The sequence below is a fragment of the Cavia porcellus genome, unplaced genomic scaffold (genome assembly GCF_034190915.1).
Source record: "Cavia porcellus strain 051 isolate PalLab524CR breed Dunkin Hartley unplaced genomic scaffold, mCavPor4.1 scaffold_1, whole genome shotgun sequence".
Lineage (NCBI taxonomy): Eukaryota > Metazoa > Chordata > Mammalia > Rodentia > Caviidae > Cavia > Cavia porcellus.
The window spans coordinates 53,091,709-53,111,983 of record NW_026947484.1 but is presented as its reverse complement, the minus strand read 5'-3'; positions in this window follow the sequence as shown (position 1 = coordinate 53,111,983).

The window sequence follows — 20,275 nt, the reverse complement described above, 5'->3', positions numbered from 1 at the left end:
CAGCATGTGAAAAGATGTCTCATGTCTTAAGCTACCAGGGAAACACAAGTTAAAGTAGCAGTGAACCATCGCTATGCACCTACTGGATTTACCAAGATTCCAACATTGCCAGCACCAAACACTGACAAAGACGGGGTGAGACAGGAGCTCTTTTTCTTGAATGACATTGACACAAAATGGTATGGTCACTTTAGAAAACTTTTGGTGGTTTCTTACAAAAATAAACATAATCTGACCATATAATCCACAAAGCAGTCTCCTTAATATTGACTTAAAGCAGCTGATATGTCCTTTATTGCATGAGTGGATAATAAGTTGTGGCCAGACAATCGAATATTATCCAGCCCTGAAAGCAGCTGCTAAACCATGCAGTGCCATGGAGAAAGCATTTCCCTAAGTGAAAGAAGTCAGTCTTGGAAAGAAACACACGGAGAGCGATTCTAGCTATTTGACTGTCTGAAAAGGGTAAAGCAGTGGAGACAGGAAAATGATCAGTCTCTTTCCAGGTTAGCAGAAGCGAGTAGAGACAAGGCCTTTTTTAGAGCAGGGAAACAACTCCTTGTTATATTTCCCCATCAATAAAATGTATGCAAATCCATAGAAAGCCCAACCCCAAGAGCAAAACACAACATGAACTACACGCTCAGACTGACAATGCTGTTTTTTTTTTTTTTTTAAGGAGGAAAAAAAAGAGAAAAAAAGGGTAGAAATAATACAGAATTACAGAAAAATAAACAGTAAGAAATCACTAGTTGATAAGTTACGTATTGCCATCTGAAAAATAGTTGTTCAGGTTACAAAATTAAAGCATACAAAGTGACATTCAAATAGTGACACTGCCAACAGTTCTGCTCAATGATCCAACCAAAACTTAGTAATATGGTTATCAGTCCTATACACTTGTTTTTTTTATCTTAAAGCAGGTAAAATTAAACATCAAAATAGTTCATGAAGAAACAATTTAAAGAATTACAGATTTCAAAGCAAGTCCCCTGGAGATCTTTACTGTCTATCTTACTGTTTCTAGTTTTCTTCCAAATAGTTTTATCCATCTTCACACACCTTGAATATACACTGCATTTTATAGAACTAATCAAATCATTACAGGATGATGAAGGCTTTTTAGGTCTTCAAGACCTGACATTGGAGAAGTCATTAATGACTACCATAAGGTCTCTCACTCTCTTCATAGTAGCTGTCCTTATCTTTATGTATGCTGAAATTGAACTTAAGGGACTAGACTAAATACCACTCTGAACAGTGAATAATTGTATTGTTAGATTTTATATCATAATATTACAGAATTAGCATTGGGATTCTTAGTGTCTCTTCTTCTTCAGAGTATCTGTTCATTACATTGTGCATAATATAATCTGTTCCCATAAATAGTTTTAAAAATTCTTCCCATGTGTGAATTCTACATGTATATCTAACCTCTCTGTAATATAGAGAAAAACAGATAATAACAAGACAACAAAACAAATTCCTAGAAAAACATGCAATGAAAATGACACATAAGACCACAATATTAGGTGATCTACCATAGTTAGTAAGCTTTCTCTTGTTATTTTTCAATAGATTTGTTCACATCATCAAGCTTAATATAGTTAGGCATAATATTACATAGCTATTTTTATAAAAAACACAACTTTGAAGACATTGTAGGACTTGAAAGCAGTTAATAATCAAAACTGGTATGCATATCTTTTACATCTTGTCATCTTCAGAGTAGTTGCCTCTACTTTTAGCAGTTAAGTGGAATACCAAATTTGAATAAAATCAGCCAAGGCAAAACAGTGGTCTAACAAACCAGATTCAAATAAGATCAGTCACAGTAACCATCCAATACTAGTCACAGTATCAGTGGACATAAAGAAATACCTTCTTGATCTCATAGATGAATTTAAAACTGTACTTCTGATCCAAGTGAGGCAAGATATAAAAAGATTAATTAAAGAAATGAGCTCCTACCAAGATAAAAATAGAAGAACAGAGGAAATCAGAAGAGAAAGAGAAACCTTTGATAAAGAATTTAAACATAACCTAGAATACATGAAACAGATCAAAAGAGATTACCAGGAAAGTAAAATCTCCATTGAAAACTGGCAAAATGCCTTGACAGAAACTAAAGTTAACCTTTTGAAACTTGAAGAGAGATTTATAATATATGATCAGGAAAAAAAAAATCTCTTAAAAATAACAAGGAACCAGAAAGAAACAATTAAAAGGCTAGAAGATGACAAAAGGATACGTAATTTAAGAATAAAGCACATGAGCGAAGAAGCAGGATTAACCAAAACTGAACTATAAAAAGTATTCACACATATAATAAAGGAAAACTTCCCAAGCATAGGAAAAAGAAATGATATCCAGATAAATGAGGCATACGGAACTCCAGCCACCTACAACCAAAACAGATCTACACTCAGACATATAATAATCAAGATTCCAGAAATCCACCAAAAGAACAGAATATTAAAAGCAGCCAGGGAAAAGAAGCAGATTACCTACAATGGAAAAATTATCAAAATAACAACAGACTCATCAACACAAACTCTCAAATTGAGAAGAGGCTGGGGGGAAATAGTCCAAGCCCTAAAAAGAAAATAATCTGCAACCAAGACTGATGTACCAGAAAAACTCTCTCTCAAAATTAATGGAAAAATAAGATTTTTCCAAGACAAGGAGGAATTTGGGAGTTCATAGCCCCCAATCCAACTCTACAAAAAATACTGAAGGACATTCCACAGAGAGAGAGGAAAAAATACCAAGATTCCAGCAACAGTGGCAGAGAGCCATCATTGTATGGGGCAGACAGTGGAATGAAGGAGTAAAGTGGACAAATTATAGCAGTTAAGTAAAATAGCAGACATGAGGCAGAGACAGTAAGCTATAGTCTTTAATATAGATAGCCTTGACACACACACAAAAAAAAAAAAAAAAAAAAAAAAAAAAACAGGCAAAGTAGGTTAGGAGGCAGACTCCATTGAGACACTCTGAATAGAAAACACACTCAACCCGAAAGAGGGTTAATAAACTGAAAGTCAAAGATGAGGAAGCAAAGCTGTATGTGTGAAGAAACCAGAGAGAAATAGAGAAAACTCATCCAGCATCTGCAGATAGATTGTAAAGTTATGACACGTTTGGACAATGTAGAACTACACAGCTGGAAGGAAGGAAAATCCTATGACTTTAGTGAGTAAAGGAGTACAGCTCAAGATCAAGCTCAGGGGTAAAAAGGTTCAACAACACTCAGACAGACAACAGACTGGCCCATTAATCTAAAAACTAAAGGGGTTAATGAGACCCAAAACATACAAAGCATCCTGAGAAGGGGAAAGATGAAAAATAGCCTAAAAAAGGAAGGCAGAGGTCACTGTTAACAGTGTATCAGGATTTAAAAATCACAGTTGTCTTATCGCTATGTTTAGTTTGATTTTATTTTGTTCCAGTCTGTCCACTCAAATAAGATTTGAGGGCACAGACATCTAACCCAAAAGTAGGAGGTTATACCATGGTAACTACCCTTAATTTCCTATTAACTTAAACTGAGATCATGTATTACTTACATTGTCTTACTATAACAATGCTGTTTTAACACAGTTTCTCCAGCTATAACAAACACACCACTCTGCTAGGGAAGCTAAGCTAGGGTGACATTCATGCAAATTTCCTAAAAGCAAGCACCTTCTGTAACAGTGTGATATTCCACTTGAGAATGATATTAATTACATTATGGTAAATTATATTAGCTACTTTTTGTCTTTGTATTTATGACTGAGCATTTTTTCTGAAGAACTCCATGAAAGTCATATAAAACTGAGCCCTAGATGGGTAATAAGTGTTTTCAACAAGTGAACATTGTTGATCACATTTGAAGTGATGTCCCTTGGAATTGGAGACAGTCACCACCAAACCCGTGTGCTGTGTTCTTGAACAAAAACATGTTAACAGTCAAATTCACATTTCCAAAGGTCTTTCCTATTCAGTTCTCAGTTAAGGCTCCCTTTGGATTTCGATAAAGGATGTTAATCTCACCCCTAATGTAGGTAATGATCACTACCTGTTCTTCCACCTATAACACAACCCACCACCTTGGCCTTCTGAAAAATGTGATTACATCCGAAACAGCTTTACTTTTATGCAGTAAAGTGTACACTCTTGGAAACCTCAGGGGAATAACCTAGTATCAGGTCAGCAGTGTAGCTACAGATATGGAACGAAGAATGATCAGAAAGAGGTAAGAGTGCCAACCCTGGTATCTGTCCCCATGTAATGTGTAATCCTTTCCCCTGGCTGGAGCTTGCAAGTATAATGAGATTTTATCCCATAATTGTGTTGTATTATATGGCACTGATGGTTGGAATTTAACTGATATTACAAAGACTCCTAGTAAGTTGATTTTAAATTATTAATCAAATAGAGAGTTTATTGGGTTTGCTTGCTGTCATGGCTTATGTCAGTGGCCCCCAAGCCTCATGCAATCATATGTTTGTGATTGGTATATTGTCTACCAATTTCATTGGTGTTGTGAATGCTATACCCATCTAGGGTTGGAACCAGGATATGATATAATGGCAGGAAGAAGGTGTGTCTTTCTTTTGTAGGTTCACACTTGCTGTTTGCAGCCACCATGAACTGTGGCCCTGCCATGCCACCCTGCCTTGGAGCCAACTGAATAAGGGCTGAAACCTCCAAGAATTGTAAGAAATGCACCGTTTCTTCTTTCATTATGGGTGTCAGGTGTTTTGACCCAGCACTGAGTAAAAGTACCTAAGATACTTGCCTTAATCAGTGAGCTGTTTACAAAATCTGCAAATCAGATTCAAAGCAGGAACTGTGGTTCCTTTTGGCTGTGAAGAAGCAAACTGTCATGCACACGGAGAGGGCTCATAGGTGGGAAGAGTAACAGCCCCTGGGAACGGAAGGGCTGAGTTCTATAGTCACAAGGAACTGAGTCCTACAGACAGCTAAGAGTCTTCAAACAGATCCCAAGATCAGAGAAGGTCAAAGTCCCTACGAGCACTTTGATTTCAGGCTGATGAGACCCTGAACCAACCTCTGCCTGAAACCCTTGCCCACGTAAGCTAAAAGACAATAAATGTGTCTCAACTTCGACCTACAAGTCTTTGACAAATTGTCATGCAGCAACATTAAACAAATATCATAATTCATGTAGCACTAACCCATAGCACCACCCATAGCAAGGGTGGTGTTTGCTTTGAATATAATTACCTGATTCATAGCTGTCTGTGGCATGGGGCAAATCTTTCTCTTTTAATAAAGACCCACATTTTACAGAGCTGTTCAAGCAACCAGAAATCAATGAGAAAGTATAATAATCAATAATGGTGAGTGCAGTGATGTCACAATTCCTGCCATAATCAGAAATCTCTACAGGAGAGAAAACATCATGATGAATATTTGACTTCACTTGGTGTCCACAGCCACAGATTTGGGAATGGCTTTTTGTTACTTGGCAGAGTAGCTAGCTACAAATGGATTTAATCATTGTTTTTTTCATGGAGTTTGGAAGCTTCCCTGCTACTCTGAGAAAATTTTCCTACAGCTGGTTTATTTGTCTGGGATTCATGGCACAGGGATTCCTGGCAGAACAGATTTCAGCAGAAAACTTTTGTGATGATAGAATCATAAATTCAAAATAGAAAGGGAGAGAAAAGCCATCTGCTTGATGGGTCAAAAGATATGCTACTTATCTACTGGTGCATAAAAAATGTCTGCAAAACCTAGCATTATGAAACAATAACAATATATTACTTCTGATGGTTGTGAGCTCAGGAGTGGTTTATCTGGGTAGATATTAATCAGAATCTCCCATTATTTTTCAGTCAAGCTAGATCAGGGCTTCTGTGATCTGAAAACTCTGAGACAGGAGACTTGGATTCTAAAGCCAATAGTATAGCTATTTGGGAGAGACTTCCTTTGTGGATTTACATGTAACACTGTCCACAAGATGACAGCTGGTCTCCCTGGATCAATTTATGTAATGGGGAGTTGCAGTAGGAGAAGGAAGGACAGGAGAAAAATCAAAATGATGCCACATAATATTTTTTAACTGATCTAGGGAGTTATATACTGTTTGCCATATCTAATTATCACAAAGGCAAGCTCTATTATAGTATGGAAAGGGACTAACTATACAAAGGGGGAAAACTCCAAGAGTCAGAGATCATGAGGTCATCTTTGAGGCCATATAATACAAGTGTAAAATTTGGACCAAGATTTGAATATTGTCTATATGACCCATATAACCTGTCACTCCACAAATATTGGAATGAAATTCACCTATCTAGCTTGAAACTACTTCATAGAGTAGGAACACTGGGAATCTTACCATCTTGGACCTAATTGTCCAGGTTTTCATCAACTGCCAAACTTCTTTTACATTTAACCACTGTATTTTCCCTGGCTGACAATCCTCAAACTATTTGCTCAGTGAGCTTTCTCGACTGGGAAATATAACCTGATCCTTCACTAAATGGCCTGAACTACTCTCATCATCTTTTTGGATGTTTTTGTCATCCTTTTACATTATCTGAGAAAACCTAGACAATTCTTACTGGCTGATCATGGTTCTGTACAAAACAGCCTTATCATACCTTCAGAATACACAAGCCAAGAGAATACCTGGAAAGATGTGTGTTATTACATACCACCTATTGTGTTGAGAAAAATCACAAAAGTGCTTACAAATGTAAACTCTTAGGAAAATCTGCAAAGAAACATCACTTCTAAGTGAGTGAGGTCAGGGTCAGAAATTAGTGGGGAGAAAAAAAGCAGGTTCCGAGATGTGGGCACCACCAAGATTATCTTAAAAGGCATCTGCAATCTGTAGCAATTGTACATATGCTCTGTCCTCTTTATCTCTACAATGAGACTTGGAAGAAAATTAAAAAATCCAATATGGCCTGCTACACTCACAAACTCTGTCCCAAGATATTCCCAGTGTGAGATTTCATTTAGTAGAACTGATCCAATATACTATTCCTTGACTTCTACTGGCCTCTGCTTTCACCATTGGCACAGGTAGACTCCAACAGAGAAGTGATTTAAGAGTGAACCCCAACTTTGGAATAAGAATATAAAAAGAAAATTATGTATGGAAGTGATTTTCTGATTAGTCCTTCATGTTTAACAATTCCACAAGGTTAGCTCAATATATATTCAGGATTTCCAAATCAGCCTGATTCACATAAGAGCCTTTCTAAGATATAACATGAAGATCTTGTTTGATGGCTCTTCTTAAATTGTCTGGGTTCTCTACATCTTCCAAGCCACCGTTTAAATGAGAGCTTTCTTCTCTGATAATGACTTTACTGACCCTCAGAAAATAATATTAACTTTCATGGAGTTAGGAAAAATTATCTAAGAAACAGTATCAAGTTGGATCTATTCACACCTCAAAGACAGTTTGGGGTGGTTTAGTTTTGTTTTTATTTTAATTTTGTGTACTTTATCATAGTACACACAATTTCAGATCTTTAGGAGCAATAGTTTTTAATTTTTTTCAAATTCATATATTGCTTTTCCAAAACAAAATTCTATATCTGGGTGGCACCCACAGTTCATTCTACCCTAAAAAGATGTTAGGACAAATTATCTCTTAAAATAGACTTTGATCAGCCGGTCTTCACTTTGAAACAGATTCTTACAGTTCAGTCAATATTGATCATGTGTTTTCCAGAAAAGAGAAAACTGCAGCTCCCACTTTTAGAGCTTGCTTATACTATACACCGACACCTGACCAAAGTAAAGAAACAAAACAAACAAGAAACTGCTGTGCTGTTACATCTGAAATGTCTCCCAAAGGTCTCATTTATTTAAAGCTCAGGCTCTAGGAAGGCGACCAGATCATGAGGCCAGTGGGCTCCTTTGCGGATTGACCACTAATGGGCTCATAACTAAAGGTGCTGTCAGGAGGGAGGCCCCAGCTGTAAGACGTGAGTCTCTGGGGAGACACCCTAAAGAGAATATGGCCCACTCCCAGCTCCTCCCTTCTGCCTCCTGGCTGCTATGACATGAGCAGCTTTGCTCTGTGACAGACGTTTCCTCCATGCCTTTTTGTTCTTGGTGCCAAGCAACCATGGGCTGAACCCACTGAAGTCTGTGAGCCAAGATAAACCTCTTCTCCTTTACAGTGTGGGTGTCAGGGATTTCACCCCAGTGATGGGAAAATGACCACACATGCTGTTTCCACCCTTCCCCAAACACCAAGCCCAGGCCCCAGCACAGTCTCCTCGATTGTTCAAACTGAGGATGATGAGTGGAATCCTCAATTGTGGGGCCCAGCACAGGGATAAACAACTCAGATCTGAAGTGGGTTCAATAACAATATAGGAATCCAAGCAGCCAGACTGATAAATTTGGAATTTTAATTAGCTGAGCTTAGCATCCACCCATAGATACATGTTTCAGAGTCAAAACAAGTGGTGCTGAACTGGAAAGTTACAGAGCTTTTAAAACAGAAAATCACAAAAAGACATCCTGTTGGAAACAATTTACTTAGAACATTACATTAATTTTTGGTTGATACCTGTGTCCTGCCTCTTTGTTGAGCAGGTTAATTTTTCTCTTGTGGATGCAGCTCATTTTGTTTTTCTCATGAGACTGTACTTTAAATAGTTTTTCACTCTTCTGTGTCAAATACAGGGCACTAGTCAAACGCAGAGCTCGAGATGGTGTCAGTTATGCCAACCAAAAACAAGATCTTCCCTCAAGAAGCCCCATCCAGCACGGGGATGCTGAGCTAATAGCCTTCATATTTCTAGTTTTTATCTGTGATATATTTCTAAGGAGGGACCCAACTGGTAAAAGAGTAAGACCCTGGCCTTTTCATAGTGGATGGGCGATCTTTTCCCTAAAACTCTGAAACTTCCTGTTAACCTGGGGCTGTCTGAGATGCATCAGAATCGAATACATCCCTCTACCAGCCCTGCTTCCTTTTGGTTTTTACTGGCTATGGTCTTCAATAAACCTTTTATACTCCTTAACGGGGCTCTAATGTCTGCTTCCTGGGGTCTCAAATAGCATGTTAGAGTCGGATGTGGTCTAAAACTCACAGAGATGGTAAGATGGGATTTGGAGTTGGGTCTCTCACTGACTGGGAATCCTTAAGGACCGCATTGAAGGTGATATGTGGAGCACAGAAAATCCCTAGGAAAAGATGGCAGCATAAATGCCAACACATTCTCTAGTACTAATTTGCGAGAATGTTCTGAAGGAGAGGAATGTGCTAGCAGTTACAGGTCTTAGTTATTTAAAAGTGGAGCAAAGGAAAGCAGTTCTTCCTGGGACAATGGAATTGAGGCACTGATGTCCTGCAAAGGGACAATGGAAACCAAAGGATTGAAGAATAAGTGTGAAAGTCAGAGGAAACACTGCTGGCCTCAAAATGGGCCCTTTCTTATACAGTGGGAACGCAAAAGAGGCTGAATCTCAAGCTCAAGGTTTAATAGTAAGAGAACAGGTCCACAAGCCTGAAGCTCAGCCAGGAAGAAGCTCACCCTGGGCACATGAGGTGGAGAGAGACAGGCGATGGTACCTGGAGGATTTCACACACCAGACTGAGCCTTAGAACTTGTAGGGACCCCTCCTCCTCCCTACTTAGGGGTAGTAGTCCCTTTGTGGGGAAAGGGACTCCAGAGACTTGATAGAAGGCTGTAGACAGGACCTAGTGTTGCTCCCTAATTACTGGGTCATAACTTGGGGTCAATTAACACAGCTGGAATTGTGCAGGGTCTGATTAGGGGAAAAGAAATGATACATCAAAGAAGCTCAAAAAGTAACCAAAATACACTGACAGGAGCCACAGACCTGAGTTCTGGAACACATGATCAAAGCAGCAGGAACATACAATGGGTAAGGAAGAGAATACTGACTCAGAAGATTTATATCTTGATAATAACTTTCTATGTATGATATAAATCACTACCAGAAGTCTCAGGAAAATGATGCATTACGCTGACTGAAGTTTGGGTGCCTGAGTTTCCATGAAGAGACTGTAGAAAAAGTAGACAGCTCAGATATGGTGCACAATATCAGATCTATAATTAGCAGTTGTAATTCCTAAGTATATGCTATAATTTTAACTAATGTAGACTTAAAAATGTGTTAAGTGGGTAAGTCTCATCTTAAGTATTCGTACCACAATAAAAAATAAACAAAATTGCTTGAAAAACAAATGTAGAAGCCTCAGCACAGTGGCCATATTGGCAATAAAAATACTGTTATGAGTCCAAAGACTCTTAGAAAATTATGCTTCACAAGAAAGATTTAAGGATATGTGATTCACCAAGGACTTTAGAAATGTGCTAATGAGGAAATACTGGATTCATTGCAAAGTTCACCAGACATGGAGATAAGAGAGGTTGTCACATAGTTTGCATATTGGTAGCACTGAGGGGAGGAGGGCTCCAAAGCAATCCAGGGTAGCTGGCAGTATTTAACTTCCAGAAGCCCTGGCATTTTGATTATGACAACAGTAAGGAATCTTCAAGTGGCATCTTGGAGGACTTGAACTGTAGAGAGTCATGGAGATGCGTAAAGGGACACGGCTCCTGGTACAGTTAGATCTAAAATGTTCCTCAAGAGGATCACGTGTGCATTCTAAAGGTGATTGGATCATGGGGGTGTTATGCTCATTGTGGATTCATCCACTGATGATATCATAGTTAGATGTGCCATGAGGAGGTGGCACCTGGTCGGAGACAGTATTTCACCTGGGGCACGACCTGGCAGGGTATGCTGTGTTCCTGTTCCTGCTTCCTTCCTGTGTCTCCGGTTCTCTCATCCTAAGTCTACCTTCTGGTCCCCACAGCTTAGGAAGCTTTCCTTTGCGTGCCCTTCCACCATGAGGTCTCAGCCCTGGAATCAGCTAGACTGAACTCACAAAACCATGAGCCAAGATCTGCCTCTCCTGCTGTAAGCTGTGGTGCCAGGTAGTCTGTCCAAGCAACAGAAAAGTTGGTTCTAAAGGGTGAATGGATGGGCATCCGGTGAGGGTGCTGCATGAGAAATATTTAACCACAAGCAAGAAAGAGTAAGTGGTCAGGAACCACAAATGATCACCCAATATAAATTTACAACCCTTTATCTAATTTCAGAGTTAAGTCACTATCTAATGACAAAAGTAGGCTCAGTTTACAAAGGACCCTAAAGCATCACAATAAGTAGATACCAAAATGATCTCCTTAATCTTCTTCCAAAGAGACAAACTATATTAGCTCAGGTGATTGCACATTAGATCTGATACACTGTGGTCCTTAAAATGTCTCTAATACCCAGGGACCTGCAAGATTTCTATAGTACCCAGTTAAACTGGAAAAATAAAGGAGATAGGAAATAAATGGATTCCTAGAAAAGTCTGATTAATTGCATGATTAATGTAATTGATATATCAAAATACTTAGTGGTTGTTTCCTCAGTTACCTTCTGCAAAATTGGAAATAAAGGCTGTGTATGGTGGTGCATGCCCGTAATCCCAGCATTCAGCATGCTGAGGTAGGAGGATTGCTACCATGATTTCGAGGCCAGCCTGGGCTACAGAGTGAGATCAACACCAGCCAGAATTACATAAGAAATCCATGCCTCAAAAAGATGGAAAAATTCAAAATAAAATACCAGGCAATTAAAATGACACTCACATTGGACCTTGAGCTTTCCTACTATATAGTTACACTGGAAGCTTCAGAAAATGACCCCTCCCAACTATCTGGCCAAAAAATGATACTGCATTACATGAAGTGGTGGGAGTAAATATTGATGTCAAAATTACAGATGTAAAAATTCAAAGTTCACAGTTCCATTTGCATCTCTCTTATGCATATTCTGTATTATATCCACTGCAGGTGCCAGATGGTTCCTTTAGCTTACAGGGATTCCAGTGGCCACACAACATAACACAAAAATCCCAGTTGTGGGCCCAATCCAAAGGATTTGAAGTATGTTGAAAAATACCTGAATTTTCATCTTCATTGCAACATTGTTCACAGAGCCACGACACAGATTCAACCTAAGGATCCATCACCAGATGAAGGGAGAAAGAAAATACGTATATGAGCACGTATATGAAATAGTGCACAATTGTAAGAAGGAGATTCTGTCCCTAACAATGACACAGGTCAAGGTACAGAATATTGGGCTAAGTCAAATAAGCCATGAATAGAAAGGCAGATACATCTTATATGCACTTATACAGAGCATCTGAAATAATTAAACTCCTAACACAGAAAATATGATAATGGTTACCAGAAACGGGGGAAGGGAGACAGTGGCCAAATGCACACAGCTTTGGTTGGATGACAGGGATGGGTTTTGGAAGATCCATTGCACAGCTTGGTGACTTCAGTCAGTAGTGATGCAAACTCTGAAATTTCTACAATAAAGAAATTGTGTTGTACATCAAAGGGAACACTAATCAGCCTCAAAAGGAAGCCCTATCATCTGTGACAGTGTGGACGGAACAGAGGGTCATTACAAAAGTGATTAAATCAGGCACAGAAAGACCAGCACTAGATGATCCCACTCATGTGTGGAACAGAAAAGGAGTTGATATCCTGGAAGTTGAGAGCAGGATTATGGTTACTGGAAGTTGAAGGAAGCCTGTGTGATGGGTCCTAAGTCATAGCTGGGCAGGAGCAAGAAGAGCTGATGTGGTGACAATAATGCATTGTACATTTCAAAAGGTAGAAGAGAGGATTTTGATTTTTTCCCACAAAGAAATGATAACTGTTTGAGTAAGGACTAACCTGACTGAACCATATCACAAGAGAAGTAAGTAACTTCATGGGGCTCCCCATAAATATGTAGCTTACATGTTTTTGTTTTAAATAGCTTAATAGTTAATTTAAAATTAAATTAACTCTACAGTTTTTCTTTAAAAGTTGTTAAAAGCATATAATTCAAGTGCTTTTACTTAAAAATGCTATGTATTTGAACTGATAGATATATTAGCTCGATTTAATCACTTCTCATTGAATACACTTATCGTAACATCAATTTGCTCCATAGACATACACAGTTGTTATTTTTCACACACAATAATTTTTTGAAACATAAAAATTGGTTCAAGATTCAAGAGTGTCCTGAGATGCCCTGAGATTCAAATAACTTAGGCCTGAATTACACTGTTTCCTTAGCCCAAACTAAGCTACTTTGTGGTTTTTAACTTTTTTTCTCTTTTTTGCCTCAGTTTTTCAGTGCTTCTGTGGAAATCTGAAATGGAGAGACGGACATCTCATATTCCTTCCTCTGAATGTACCAAGAGCATAGCCTAAGTGTTTGTGGTCTTCTTTCTCTTAACACCACTACCTTAACTTCCTAAATTACGGTCCTTGCAATCACCTTCAAGCATGGAAAACAAGCACATGAGACCCAGAAAGGAAATCACCACTTGATTCCATCTTCAGTTCATTTTTTAACTTCCATTCCCTCTGTCCCCACTTTACCTCAGGCTCTAAGCCCCTGAACTGCTTCACCCACCTTCAGATTTGTTTCCGTCTTTTCCAGGGTGGCCTCCACCTAGAGTTAGGTGATCTTTCTAAACTTCACTCACTTTTGTCTTGCTTGGAAAAACAACTTTCTGTTAGTGCTACAAGAGAGTAATGACAATCTCTCAGATATTTTGAGGGAGAGCATATTCTCAAGCATTGAATTAGACAAGCTATTGTCACGAATCTTGTAAAACTTGCAATGTTTACAAAATAATTATCTGTGCTTGATACCAAATGCAAAAAGAGCTTTAATTTTGAGAACTAAGTGTCACTTTCTCTTGCTAAGAACTTAAAGATCCTCAAACTTATATACAAGAATTTGCTGGTCGATGTGGATTGTTTTTGAGGGGAGGGGATTGCACTTGTATGTACTGAGGCAATTTCATCTTTATTTTAACTATAAACTCAGACGGCATTAAATATAGAGACTCAGAGCTATTGATTCTTACTTTTTGAGCTATCCATAGTCTATAAGATAAGGAAGTCTCAAATTTGCTGGAAATAAAAAGCCTTGGGTAATGTATTTTACTGACCATTAAAAGAACAAATCACTTCCTACATATTTTTGGATAAGCAAATTACTTAAGGGAAGATGATACTTTTATTCAAGGAATGTGGGCCTTTGAGCTTTGTAGCTACAACCACAGGAATCTAAAACTGTCTACAAGCTTGAAACATAAAATAAAGGTACTGAATAGAATTTATGAAACTCTATTAGATAAAACATTGCTAATCCAAATATAATGTAGTCTTACTGATAGAACTGAAAATTTGGTGCCTGTCCAAAATTTACCTGATGGTACAATTACCACGAAAGGAAGGATAAAGATTATCTAAAGCACAAATACTGAAGTAAAGGTGCTAGAGGGCATGATTTACAAGGAGAATGTTGTAGTCAGGGGTTGTGAGGAGAAAGATTAGAATCATGATAGAGAATTTATAATATTATTTTATGATGGTCACCCCGAGGTAACACTAACAAGTGCAGGAAATCTGACCATAACACTAAAGACTCAGCATATTCAGCCAAGGTCCTGAATCCCTCAGCAATGTCCTACATGAGTCCAGATGAAAACCTAGATCCCATGACAATGCCTCCCAGGAATCTAACTGAAGGTCCAGACTCCCCAAGAAGGACTCATGCCAGTGTCTTTTGTGGATCTGTGCTGGGAAGGCCCAAAGGTGAGCAGTGGAAGCTGGAAAGTCTATGCCAGCAGGGTGAGGGAGCTGGTAGGTTAAGGATTCTACATTGGAGCTGAGAAGTCACACTCAGAATAAGACCAGAGCTGTCCTAAAAAGTACCACAGCGATCCTCAGTGACATGGAAGCCTTAAATTCCTCTGAGGATAAAAACATTTGAGTACATGCCAGAAAGCCAGCATGATGAGCTTCTCCTGGAGATTAAACAGCATATGTCTTTCCCTCCGGAGCCAGGAAGTGATGCTCCATGTAAGGACCAGAGCTCTCTGAAAAGTGAATCACAGCCACTTTCACCAAAAAGGTCCCAAGGTCCACTGATGACAATGGTCGAACTCACACTGGAGAAGCTAGTCATGACGAGCCCCTCCAGGAGAACCAATGGTACAAACAGCAACACTTAGGAGAACCCACAATGCCTCACTCATCTTCTCCATGTCTCTATTTATGCTGGCAACATTCCTCAGGTGGAACATCTATGCTCAGCACTGTGCTGATTTAATTCAGCTGGCATGAGTTGACCATCAGTGTTTAATCTGTAATAGAGAAGTAGAAAGCATTTTATCTGGATCAAGTGGTATTGGCACCATTAAGCTGTGTGATAATTTTAAGAGAGTTACTGGCAAACTGCACCAGGACATAACTTCCATAAAGTACCATGAAGAGATTCTCTTACCCTACCCTTAGACACTATGTACAAGAAGGTTACTAATTGCCTGCAAAAGGATAGTCCCTGGAGATTTTCAAAAGTAAAATGATTCAAACTGCCCTCAGAGCAAAGTGAGAAAGGTTGGTGAAATACTCAAAGGTTGAGTGAGCAGAACAAAGAAGCAACAGTTTTAGAGTAGGAATAAGGGACTCCTGAGGATGTCGAGCAGTCTCTGAGATCGTTCTTTTCGACATCTCAGTAAGTAACCTGAAAAGGCAACATCCACTTGGAGACAGGATCCACCACCTTGAAAGGAGACACTGTCTGACCTCCCCTACCATCTGCCCCTAGATTACACACCAAGGGGTTCTATAATGAGGTGATTAAGGACCTGACTCTCAATAGCCTACAAAAGCATTATCTACAAGAAGGCCACCTTGTCCTTCTTTACCCTGCCAGTACATCTTTCTGTAAGTGTATAAAAACTGTCACTCCATGCATATAATTGGCCATGAAGTGGAATTGTGGAACTCACTCACAAAACTATAGTCCCAGCATTTTCCACTGTGTGAGGTTTTCAGCTTGTTTTCCCAGAGTGTTCTAAATTGATATTCATCCCAATATTAGAAAGTCCCAGAACCCTACGGTGAAGGTAGAGTAAGACATCTCCATAAAGACTAAGAGACAAAGACAAAATTCAGAAACGTGGATTACTGGTTAAGGAAGCTGTGTAAGGCTGCTTCCTCTTGGCTCTCCTAGAAAGATGCTCTGAGTGGCGCTGAGTGAAATTCACACAGCACATTTAACAAGAAAGGGCTCCTATTGGTTTTCTTCTCTCTAATCATTGAAAAGAATAGTGGAAGAAAGGCTTATCATTATAACCCCAAGAGAGGTAAACTTCCTAAAAAATTACTTTCTACAAAACAGAGAATTATTTTAGGAAAAATGCTTACCATGCTCGCTAATATGCATGAAAATATGGTTCTGGGGGATGGTAACAAAAAGTTATGAGAAATACAGTATGTGAGATGAGCAAAAAGAATTGAAAAAAGCTTAGAATGCAGTAGAAGAATTTGAATCTGCATTAAGAGGACAAAGAATCTCATTCATTGTGCAGATAATAGAATCGGTGATATAGAAGACACCCTGATAAGTTCTTCTCAGATGCAGAGAAATTGGGTCAAAGTAAATGTAAAGGTGAGGGGAAAATTAGAGATCCTTTTTTGTTTCCCATTTATATAATTGCACATCTTCAGGGATAATAATAAAACAATCATAGCAGTAGCAAAATGAAGGAATAAAACTTCGTGGAGATAAAAACTTTCATATGGGATATAAAATGTTCTCTAAGTTCTAAATAAAAGACCGCACTTAGAGATAGTCTGGTAAAATTTTAAATTGTAAAGACTTAGGACAAATGGAAAATATTATTTAAGAGAAATACTGGTTTATCTACTTCTTATTGAGTAAATTCAACTTAAATTTGAGAGAGTTTTGCAATCAGCAGGAGGTTTATTTAATAATTTCATTTTTATGGGGGTAGTGATGATGATAGTTTCTCTAAGTCTACTTCAAAACTCGCACATATGTGGGATAAATTCCAACTGCAGTAAAGCCAAACTGTAAATTAATCCTTATAAATCCTCACAAACAATAATCAGAAAAAAATCAGAAATATAAGAAAGTCTAGAAATGAGATTGGAAACCACAGTCCACCCTAAGGCCATGAGCAGAGAAGCAGAGTTGGAGGCAGATGCCACTCGGCCTGGAAACCTCCTACAAAGCCACAGTAACCAGAGAGCGTGGTACTGATGAACGAACAGACAGATCCATGGAACAGCAGAAGGAGCCAGAAATAGACACAAGTAACCACAGCCAGCTGATCTTTGCCGAAAAACCAAGAAGAGTACAATGGAATGACGGACATTTCAAGGAGCCAGACATCCACATGCAAAAGAATAAACAGACCAAAACCTTACCATTCACAAACTAACTCAAAGTGGGTCACAGACACAGTTTTAAGGTAACAGGCAGTAAGGCTCCTAGATACCAACGCAGGAGAACACCTGGATGACTCGGGATTTAGTGCTGATCTTTTAGACACAGCATAAAACATAAATCATGAAGGAAATAATTAATAAGCTGCACTTCATTAAAATTCAATCATTCTGCTATACAAAAGACACTGTGAAGGCAATAGATAAACAAGTTAAAGACTGGGAGAAAGTATCCCCAAAAGACATATCTGATCAAAGGCTGATATCAAAATAGACAACACATTCTTAAAATTGAATAAGAAATTAAGCAGTAGAATAAAAAGTGGGCCAAAGACATAAGCAGACACATCACCCAACAAGGCAGGCAACAAATAAGCACATGAAAAGACATACCACCTCACAAGCCATCAGAGAAGCATAAATAGAAACAACAGTGATATTCCACTCCACACCAGTGATCATGGCCAAAATCCCGTAAACCAACAACACCAAATGCCAGCAAGAGTATAAAGCAACAGGCACTTTTATTCATAACTGGTGGGGACATGGCAGGGAAGACCTGATTGGAAGAAAGTTAGTGGTTACTCGCAAAACTAAATACCGCTCACTACCTGATCCAGGTAAGTTTCCTCCCAGTAGTCAGAGAGCTCAGAAGCTTACACTGCACAAAGCCTTGCATGTAGATAGGGACAGCAGGTTTCTTCCCCATGGCCCACACTTGGAGACTAACGAAAGCCCACCCACAGTCATTCACCTGCTCTACTAAGAATTATGAAGGCATTAATGCCCTAAGGAATAGTGCTCAACCAAATGGGACAGAAGAAATAGGTAAATGTCCTTTTCCCGCCCTGGAGAAGCAGCTATGAGATGCTCTCCAAGACAGGGGCTACAGCAGGCACGAAAGAGGGATCAGGTTCACCTGGTAAGACCATCAGGTGAGAAGTGAAGAAGCATAGAAGCCCAGTTATGTTTCACATTAGACTGGCATAAAATGGGCCACGTAAAATGTCTAATACTTGAGGCCTTTTATTTTCCACCTAAAGCATCCTCACCCCCAAAGAAAACTAAAGAGATTATCTTTTAGAATTGAATTTTTAAAAAAATGTCTTATAGGATCTACACCTTAGACATAGAAAACATGAGAGATGAATACTGAATCTTTAGGATTATTCCTCTTGGTTACAAATGTTTCAAAGAAACAGACACATACGCAGAAGTTATCAACAACAGAAAATTTCTTACACACTTGATAGTCCTGATAGGAAAATTACCCATCCTGAAAAGTCAAAGTCAGTGTGTAAAGATAAACACAAATCACCAAAAACTACGAAGAAGAAAAATAGGGTACTGCAGAACAGATTTTAGAAATGGCTTAAAATTTGTTGGCTGAGCATGGTGGTATAGGCCTGTAATACCAGCACTCAGGGAGGCTGAGGCAGGAGGATCACAAGTTCTAGCACAGATTGGGAACCTCAGTCACCTAGCAAGACACTGTGTCAATAATAAAAGTGTTGCAGAGTCTTCTGGTGTAACCAGTGCAAGGCCCTGGGTTGCATGTCCAGCCCTGAAAGGAAAGGAGAAAAGAGCCTGTTAGCACAACTCCAAGAAATAGTTGCTCACTAGCTCTTATTTTATTATTAGTGGAGTCTACTAGTGAATGTGTGTGGCAATACTGTTCACGCTCCTCCTGTGAAGTTGGTGCACACACCTAGCACACCCTACTTCCTTTTTTCACCTTTTCCCTTCCTCCTCCCCACCTTACAGCTCTTTCCTTCCTGAGAGTGAGTGTCTCCCTCCTTGCTACTGTCTGTCTTTTCATTTTGCTCTTGATTTTTACTCTGGGCTTCTCATAAAGGAGAAACCATGGGACATTTAATCTTGCATGTCTGATTTATCTCACTCAAAATTATGGTCTCGATGTGCATCCACTCATCCACAAATGACCTCCTTCTGTGTGGCACGGTAGTTCTCTGCGGGGTGTAAACAACGTATTTCCGACACTCATTCACTTTGATGGACACATAGGCTGCTTCCCAGGTTTAGCTGTTATAATTTGGGCTTCTGAAAACATGAGTATGCATGTATCACTGTAATGTGATGTCTTTAAACATTTCAGGAAGATGCCTAGAAGCTACTAGGTGGTTTCAAGTGGGATTTCTAATTTTAGGTGTTTTTTTTTTTTTTTCTTTAAATGTCTGTACTGATTTCCACAGTGGTTGAACTAGTTTACATTTCCATTAATGCAACTTCACCAGAATTAGTTATTATTTGATGCCTTGATGACAGTCATTCTCCTGGGTGAGATCAATCTCCTGCTGTTTAAATTGCACTTCTCTAAAGGCTGGTGATCCTGAGTAAGTCTTCATGTATTTATTGTCCATTATTTCTTCTATGAAATGTGTATTTATTGATGACTTGCCCATGTTGTATGGGATCTTCTATTTGTGAGAGTCTGACGGGTGTAAGAAGTTTTTTTTTTTTGTTTGTTTGTTTGTTTGTTTGTTTTGTTTTTTGTTTTAGTTCTTTAATATATTCTAGACAGGCGTCATCTATCTGAGGAGTTGCTGGAAAATCTCCCGTTCTGTAAGTTGTCTCCTCACTCAGAAGTTTTTATTTTGCTGTTCAGAAGCTTTTTAACTTAATGTGACTCCGTGTGTTGATTCTCGAAACTTTAACCTATGCAGCTGTAGCTCTGTTAGAAGGTCCTCGGCTCTGCCTCAACCTCCAAGAGTCTTACCCCTTTTTTACTCCTATTTTCATTCTGCTGCACTTAGCTCAGGAGACTTCTCAAAGCAGGTGCACTCTCCTTAGAATCTGAGAGTGATAATTGAGGGTTTCATGGGCTGTGCAGGATTAATGCGCCCGAAGAGGACTATTGCACATACAGTCACTTTGCCCATGAAGCTGCTCAGTCCAGCCTG